Below are 7,132 nucleotides of genomic sequence, written 5' to 3'. Positions count from 1 at the left end.
AGAGGGGTGTGTGGGAGAAAGAGTGGAAGTCAGTGTGATAGCAGAAGCCTATAATAACAGAACTGTCAAAGTTGGTCACATTTTGTAGGTTGTAAAAGTCTAGTCCTGTTTGCTAGACAGGTGACATTTCTGAAGCATCTATGTTGGCCTTTATAAAGGGTTCAGGAAGGCTTCCATCCACCCCGCTGGTCTAGTTACTAAGCCTTGAGGTTTTATACCCATGTACAGTGACCATACAGTAGCAAATCACTCTACAGTGACATTCTATGCGAGGACCTAAGTTAGGACCTCCTCTCCACACCTCAGCCTTGATTTGGTGGTCACCATGGATACCTAGAGGCATGGAGAGGCCTCCCCGACGGGGAACAGCTGTAGTGGGTGGGGTGAAGCGGTGTATGTGTGTGTTTGTGTGCATGTGTGTCAGCAGTGGGCCTGAAGAACAGCTGAGCATGCCTGGTGGGTGGGGCCCAATGGGAGTATCCCAGACTTCCCGTCCCCAGCGAACGGGGAGTGATGACATCACAATGCGGTCTAGGACACCCCATCCCCTGAATGTGTCAGAGAGACAAGGGGGGGTCATAAGCCTGCCCCTCAAAATCCCAGTGACCTCTGTGACCAGGCCGCTGATAGGTTGAGAAGGTATTCAGGTCGCTAGGGGGACACCTGACAGCCCTTCTGCCTGTTCAGGTCAGAGCCTCCTGAGGCTCTATCCAAGGGGACATGTGTAACAGAATGGGTAGACAGAAGTGAGTTGGTGTTACAATTGTTGTTAGTGGTTGCTATGCGTTATATAGTCCTTTACTAAACTCAGCAATAAAAAGAAACGTCCTCTCACTGTCAACTGTGTTTATTTTCAGCAAACTTAACATGTGTAAGTATTTGTATGAACATAACAAGATTAAACAACTGAGACATAAACTGAACAAGTTCCACAGATATCTGACTAACAGAAATGGAATAATGTGTCCCTGAACAAAGGGGGGTCAAAATCAAAAGTAACAGTCAGTATCTGGTGTGGCCACCAGCTGCATTAAATACTGCAGTGCATCTCCTCCTCATGGACTGCACCAGATTTGCCAGTTCTTGCTGTGAGATGTCACCCGACTCTTCCACCAAGGCACCTGCAAGTTCCCAGACATTTCTGGGTGGAATTCTGGCCCAAGCCCTCACCCTCTGATCCAACAGGTCCCAGATGTGCTCAATGGGATTGAGATCCGAGCTATTCGCTGGCCATAGCAGAACACTGACATTCCTGTCTTGCAGGAAATCACGCACAGAACGAGCAGTATGGCTGGTGGCATTGTCATGCTGGAGGGTCATGTCAGGATGAGACTGCAGGAAGGGTACCACATGAGGGAGGAGGATGTCTTCCCTGTAACGCACAGCGTTGAGATTGCCTGCAATGATAACAAGCTCATTCCGATGATGCTGTGACACACCGCCCCAGACCATGACGGACCCTCCACCTCCAAATCGACCCCGCTCCAGAGTACAGGCCTCGGTGTAACGCTCATTCCTTCGACAATAAACGCGAATCCGACCATCACCCCTGGTGAGACAAAACCGCGACTCGTCAGTGAAGAGCACTTTTTGCCAGTCCTGTCTGGTTCAACGACGGTGGGTATGTGCCCATAGGCGACGTTGTTGCCGGTGATGTCTGGTGAAGGCCTGCCATACAACAGGCCTACAAGCCCTCAGCCAGCCTCTCTCAGCCTATTGTGGACAGTCTGAGCACTGATGGAGGGATTGTGCGTTCCTGGTGTAACTCGGGCAGTTGTTGTCGCCATCCTGTACCTGTCCTGCAGGTGTGATGTTCGGATGTACCGATCCTGTGCAGGTGTTGTTACACTTGGTCTGTCACTGCAAAAATTATCAGCTGTCCGTCCTGTCTCCCTGTTGAGCTGTCTTAGGCGTCTCACAGTGCGGACATTGCAATTTATTGCCCTGGCCACATCTACAGTCCTCATGCCTTGCAGCATTCCAAAGGCACATTCACGCAGATGAGCAGGGACCCTGGGCATCTTTCCTTTGGTGTTTTTCAGAGTCAGTAGAAAGGCCTCTTTAGTGTCCTAAGTTTTCATAACTGTGACCTTAATTGCCTACCATCTGTAAGTCACAGACCAGCCCAACTGGAAAGCCTGTCAGTCACAGACCAGCCCAACTGGAAAGCCTGTCAGTCACAGACCAGCCCAACTGGAGAGCCTGTCAGTCACAGACCAGCCCAACTGGAGAGCCTGTCAGTCACAGACCAGCCCAACTGGAGAGCCTGTCAGTCACAGACCAGCCCAACTGGAGAGCCTGTCAGTCACAGACCAGCCCAACTAGAAAGCCTGTCAGTCACAGACCAGCCCAACTGGAGAGCCTGTCAGTCACAGACCAGCCCAACTAGAGAGCCTGTCAGTCACAGACCAGCCCAACTGGAGAGCCTGTCAGACACAGACCAGCCCAACTGGAGAGCCTGTCAGACACAGACCAGCCCAACTGGAAAGCCTGTCAGACATGGACCCAGCCCAACTAGAAAGCCTATCAGTCACAGACCAGCCCAACTGGAGAGCCTGTCAGACACAGACCAGCCCAACTGGAGAGCCTGTCAGACACAGACCAGCCCAACTGGAAAGCCTGTCAGACATGGACCCAGCCCAACTAGAAAGCCTGTCAGTCACAGACCAGCCCAACTGGAAAGCCTGTCAGACACAGACCAGCCCAACTGGAGAGCCTGTCAGACACAGACCAGCCCAACTGGAAAGCCTGTCAGACATGGACCCAGCCCAACTAGAAAGCCTGTCAGTCACAGACCAGCCCAACTGGAAAGCCTGTCAGACACAGACCAGCCCAACTGGAGAGCCTGTCAGACACAGACCAGCCCAACTGGAAAGCCTGTCAGACACAGACCAGCCCAACTGGAAAGCCTGTCAGACATGGACCCAGCCCAACTAGAAAGCCTATCAGTCACAGACCAGCCCAACTGGAAAGCCTGTCAGACACAGACCAGCCCAACTGGAAAGCCTGTCAGACACAGACCAGCCCAACTGGAGAGCCTGTCAGACACAGACCAGCCCAACTGGAGAGCCTGTCAGACACAGACTAGCCCAACTGGAAAGCCTGTCAGACATGGACCCAGCCCAACTAGAAAGCCTATCAGTCACAGACCAGCCCAACTGGAGAGCCTGTCAGACACAGACCAGCCCAACTGGAGAGCCTGTCAGACACAGACCAGCCCAACTGGAGAGCCTGTCAGACACAGACCAGCCCAACTGGAAAGCCTGTCAGACATGGACCCAGCCCAACTAGAAAGCCTGTCAGTCACAGACCAGCCCAACTGGAAAGCCTGTCAGACACAGACCAGCCCAACTGGAGAGCCTGTCAGACACAGACCAGCCCAACTGGTAAGCCTGTCAGACATGGACCCAGCCCAACTAGAAAGCCTGTCAGTCACAGACCAGCCCAACTGGAAAGCCTGTCAGACACAGACCAGCCCAACTGGAGAGCCTGTCAGTCACAGACCAGCCCAACTGGAGAGCCTGTCAGTCACAGACCAGCCCAACTGGAGAGCCTGCCAGACACAGACCAGCCCAACTGGAGAGCCTGTCAGTCACAGACCAGCCCAACTGGAGAGCCTGCCAGACACAGACCAGCCCAACTGGAGAGCCTGTCAGTCACAGACCAGCCCAACTGGAGAGCCTGCCAGTCACAGACCAGCCCAACTGGAGAGCCTGTCAGTCACAGACCAGCCCAACTGGAGAGCCTGCCAGACACAGACCAGCCCAACTAGAAAGCCTGTCAGTCACAGACCAGCCCTCTGTACTAAGGTCTTAGTGTGTTCACTATGTCCTCTGTACTAAGGTCTTAGTGTGTTCACTATGTCCTCTGTACTAAGGTCTTAGTGTGTTCACTATGTCCTCAGTACTAAGGTCTTAGTGTGTTCACTATGTCCTCTGTACTAAGGTCTTAGTGTGTTCACTATGTCCTCTGTACTAAGGTCTCAGTGTGTTCACTATGTCCTCTGTACTAAGGTCTTAGTGTGTTCACTATGTCCTCAGTACTAAGGTCTTAGTGTGTTCACTATGTCCTCAGTACTAAGGTCTTAGTGTGTTCACTATGTCCTCAGTACTAAGGTCTTAGTGTGTTCACTATGTCCTCAGTACTCAGGTCTTAGTGTGTTCACTATGTCCTCAGTACTAAGGTCTTAGTGTGTTCACTATGTCCTCAGTACTCAGGTCTTAGTGTGTTCACTATGTCCTCAGTACTAAGGTCTTAGTGTGTTCACTATGTCCTCAGTACTAAGGTCTTAGTGTGTTCACTATGTCATCAGTACTAAGGTCTTAGTGTGTTCACTATGTCCTCTGTACTAAGGTCTTAGTGTGTTCACTATGTCCTCAGTACTCAGGTCTTAGTGTGTTCACTATGTCCTCAGTACTAAGGTTTTAGTGTGTTCACTATGTCCTCTGTACTAAGGTCTTAGTGTGTTCACTATGTCCTCTGTACTAAGGTCTTAGTGTGTTCACTATGTCCTCAGTACTAAGGTCTTAGTGTGTTCATTATGTCCTCAGTACTTAGGTCTTAGTGTGTTCACTATGTCATCAGTACTAAGGTCTTAGTGTGTTCACTATGTCCTCTGTACTAAGGTCTTAGTGTGTTCACTATGTCCTCAGTACTAAGGTCTTAGTGTGTTCACTATGTCCTCTGTACTAAGGTCTTGGTGTGTTCACTATGTCCTCTGTACTAAGGTCTTAGTGTGTTCACTATGTCCTCTGTACTAAGGTCTTAGTGTGTTCATTATGTCCTCAGTACTTAGGTCTTAGTGTGTTCACTATGTCCTCTGTACTAAGGTCTTAGTGTGTTCACTATGTCCTCAGTACTTAGGTCTTAGTGTGTTCACTATGTCCTCAGTACTAAGGTCTTAGTGTGTTCACTATGTCCTCAGTACTCAGGTCTTAGTGTGTTCATTATTTCCTCAGTACTCAGGTCTTAGTGTGTTCATTATTTCCTCAGTACTCAGGTCTTAGTGTGTTCACTATGTCCTCTGTACTAAGGTCTTAGTGTGTTCATTATGTCCTCAGTCAGTCTTAGTCAGTTTGACTAGCTCATCATTTCCAGAATGATGATGCAGCTCTCTATTCAGGGACTATGAGGAACTGATCCTGTCTGAGATAAACATTTACAAAGAACCGAGGACAGACCTAGAGACTAGTCTGTCACTGGAGATCTCAGGGGAGATAACGGGAACGTAGCATGACACTGCTAATGCACCACAGATAACTAGCTAGCGGTTTCACGTGGACTTCTCGCTTACCCTGCAGCTCGTGGAAAGCCTCCTGGTGTTTGTTGGATATCTCCCTGGCCCCTTCTAACTCCAGGAGGAGCTGCAGCACCTGACTCCTCAACTCCTCCAGCTCCTGCTCCTCAGACAGAGGCTCCAGCTGCTCCCTCCTACCCTTCTCCTCCTCCTAGTGATATATACATTGTTATAAACTCGGTGGTTCGAGCCCTGAATGCTGATTGGTTGAAAGCCATGGTATATCAGACCGTATACCACGGGTATGACAAAACATTTATATTTACTGCTTTAATTACGTTGGTAACCAGTTTATAATAGCAATAAGGCACCTCAGGTGTATGTGATATACGGCCAATATACCACGGCTAAGGGCTGTTCGTTTTGCACGACGCAACGCGGAGTGCCTTGATACAGCTCTTAGCCGTGGTACCCTCTCGAGCCTTATTGGTTAATTAGATAGGTAAGAAGTAAGTAAGCCTTGTCTGAGCTAGAAAGACCCATAGTTAGACAGGTACTTTGTTAATCCCTGAGGAGAAATGTCCTTTAAAAAAAGCAGCAGATTAAAAACAAGGGTAAAAGATATACATGAAATATACATGAAATATACATTAAGATATAGATTAAAACAAGAGTAAAATATATACAGTACAAGGCAAAAAACTGGACACAAAGTCAAGAGCCATAAAGTGTTATAAACATGCCAGATGATTATAAACCACCAAAATATAACATCAATGAATACCATCCTAAGACAGCATCAATAAATAAAATCGCTCCTCTACCTCCTCCTCCTTCATTTCCACCTCTACGTCCTCCTCCACCTCCTCTACCTCCACCTCCTCCTCCTTCTTCTCCTCCTTCTCTACCTCCTCCTCCTCCTCCTCTACCTCCTCCTCCTCTACCTCCTCCTTCTTCTCCTCCACCTCTACGTCCTCCTCCACCTCCTCTACCTCCACCTCCTCCTCCTCCTCCTCCTCCTCTACCTCCTCCTCTACCTCCTCCTTCTTCTCCTCCTCCTCTACCTCCTCACCCTCCTCCTCCTCTACCTCCTCCTCCTCCGCATCTACCTCCTCCATCTCTACCTCCTCCTCCACCTCCTCCCCCTCCTCCTCTACCTCCTCCTCCTCCTCCTTCTTCTCCTCCTTCTCTACCTCCTCCTCCACCTCCTCCCCCTCCTCCTCTACCTCCTTCTCCTTCTTCTCCTCCTCCTCCTCTACCTCCTCTTCCTTCTCCTCTCCTCCTCCTCCTCCTCTACCTCAACCTCCTCCTCCTCCTCTACTCCTCCTCTACCTCCTCCTCCTCCTGATATCTGTCCATCATGTCCTTTTCGTTATTCTCCTCCAGCAGTCCTCTCTCCTTGGCGGTGATCTCGTTGTCCATATTGGGGCTCAGACTGGGGCTGCTATGTGGTTTCAGATCTTCACAGGGCTCATCTGAGAAGGAAAGAATACAGAATTATAGATGGTTCAAAACATATAGTCTACCATGGAAACACAACACCTCTTCAGACCACTCAGCTATAAATTCTCAAGTGCTTTTTATTTTAAGAGCCAGTTTCCCAGACACAGATTGGACTAAAAAGCACTTTGTATGAAGAATCTCCATTGTTTTTTAGTCAGGGAGTATCTACAGGCTTTATCTAATCTTGCTCCTGGAAACCAGCCCCAAGGCTATTATCTTATGTTTACTTTCACAAAAACTGCTTCAGAGATGTCTCTGGGCATGTGCAGCATACAAGAGCGCCATCTAGTGAAACTACTCATACAGTGCAACAGAAATCCATGGCTCAACGTCTGTTTTCACAGAGCATGTAGTTTGTTCATACTGACACAAATGGTATAATGCAGGAGGACA

At 49.2% G+C, this 7,132-nt stretch overlaps 1 protein-coding gene across 1 annotated transcript in view; it reads right to left on the bottom strand.

The window, feature by feature from the left end:
* LOC120066494 overlaps positions 1–5,526 on the bottom strand; it is a 25,403-nt gene extending 19,877 nt beyond the window's left edge. The window contains exon 1 of the mRNA XM_039017907.1: positions 5,294–5,526. The gene's annotated coding sequence lies outside the window, so the exon portion shown is untranslated. The remainder of the gene's footprint in view (positions 1–5,293) is intronic.
* Positions 5,527–7,132: the final 1,606 nt, after the last annotated feature.

The sequence above is a fragment of the Salvelinus namaycush genome, chromosome 21, assembly GCF_016432855.1.
Source record: "Salvelinus namaycush isolate Seneca chromosome 21, SaNama_1.0, whole genome shotgun sequence".
In the NCBI taxonomy this organism is placed as follows: Eukaryota; Metazoa; Chordata; class Actinopteri; order Salmoniformes; family Salmonidae; genus Salvelinus; species Salvelinus namaycush.
The sequence above is the reverse complement of the archived record's forward strand: the minus strand, read 5'-3'. Positions and strand labels throughout refer to the sequence as shown.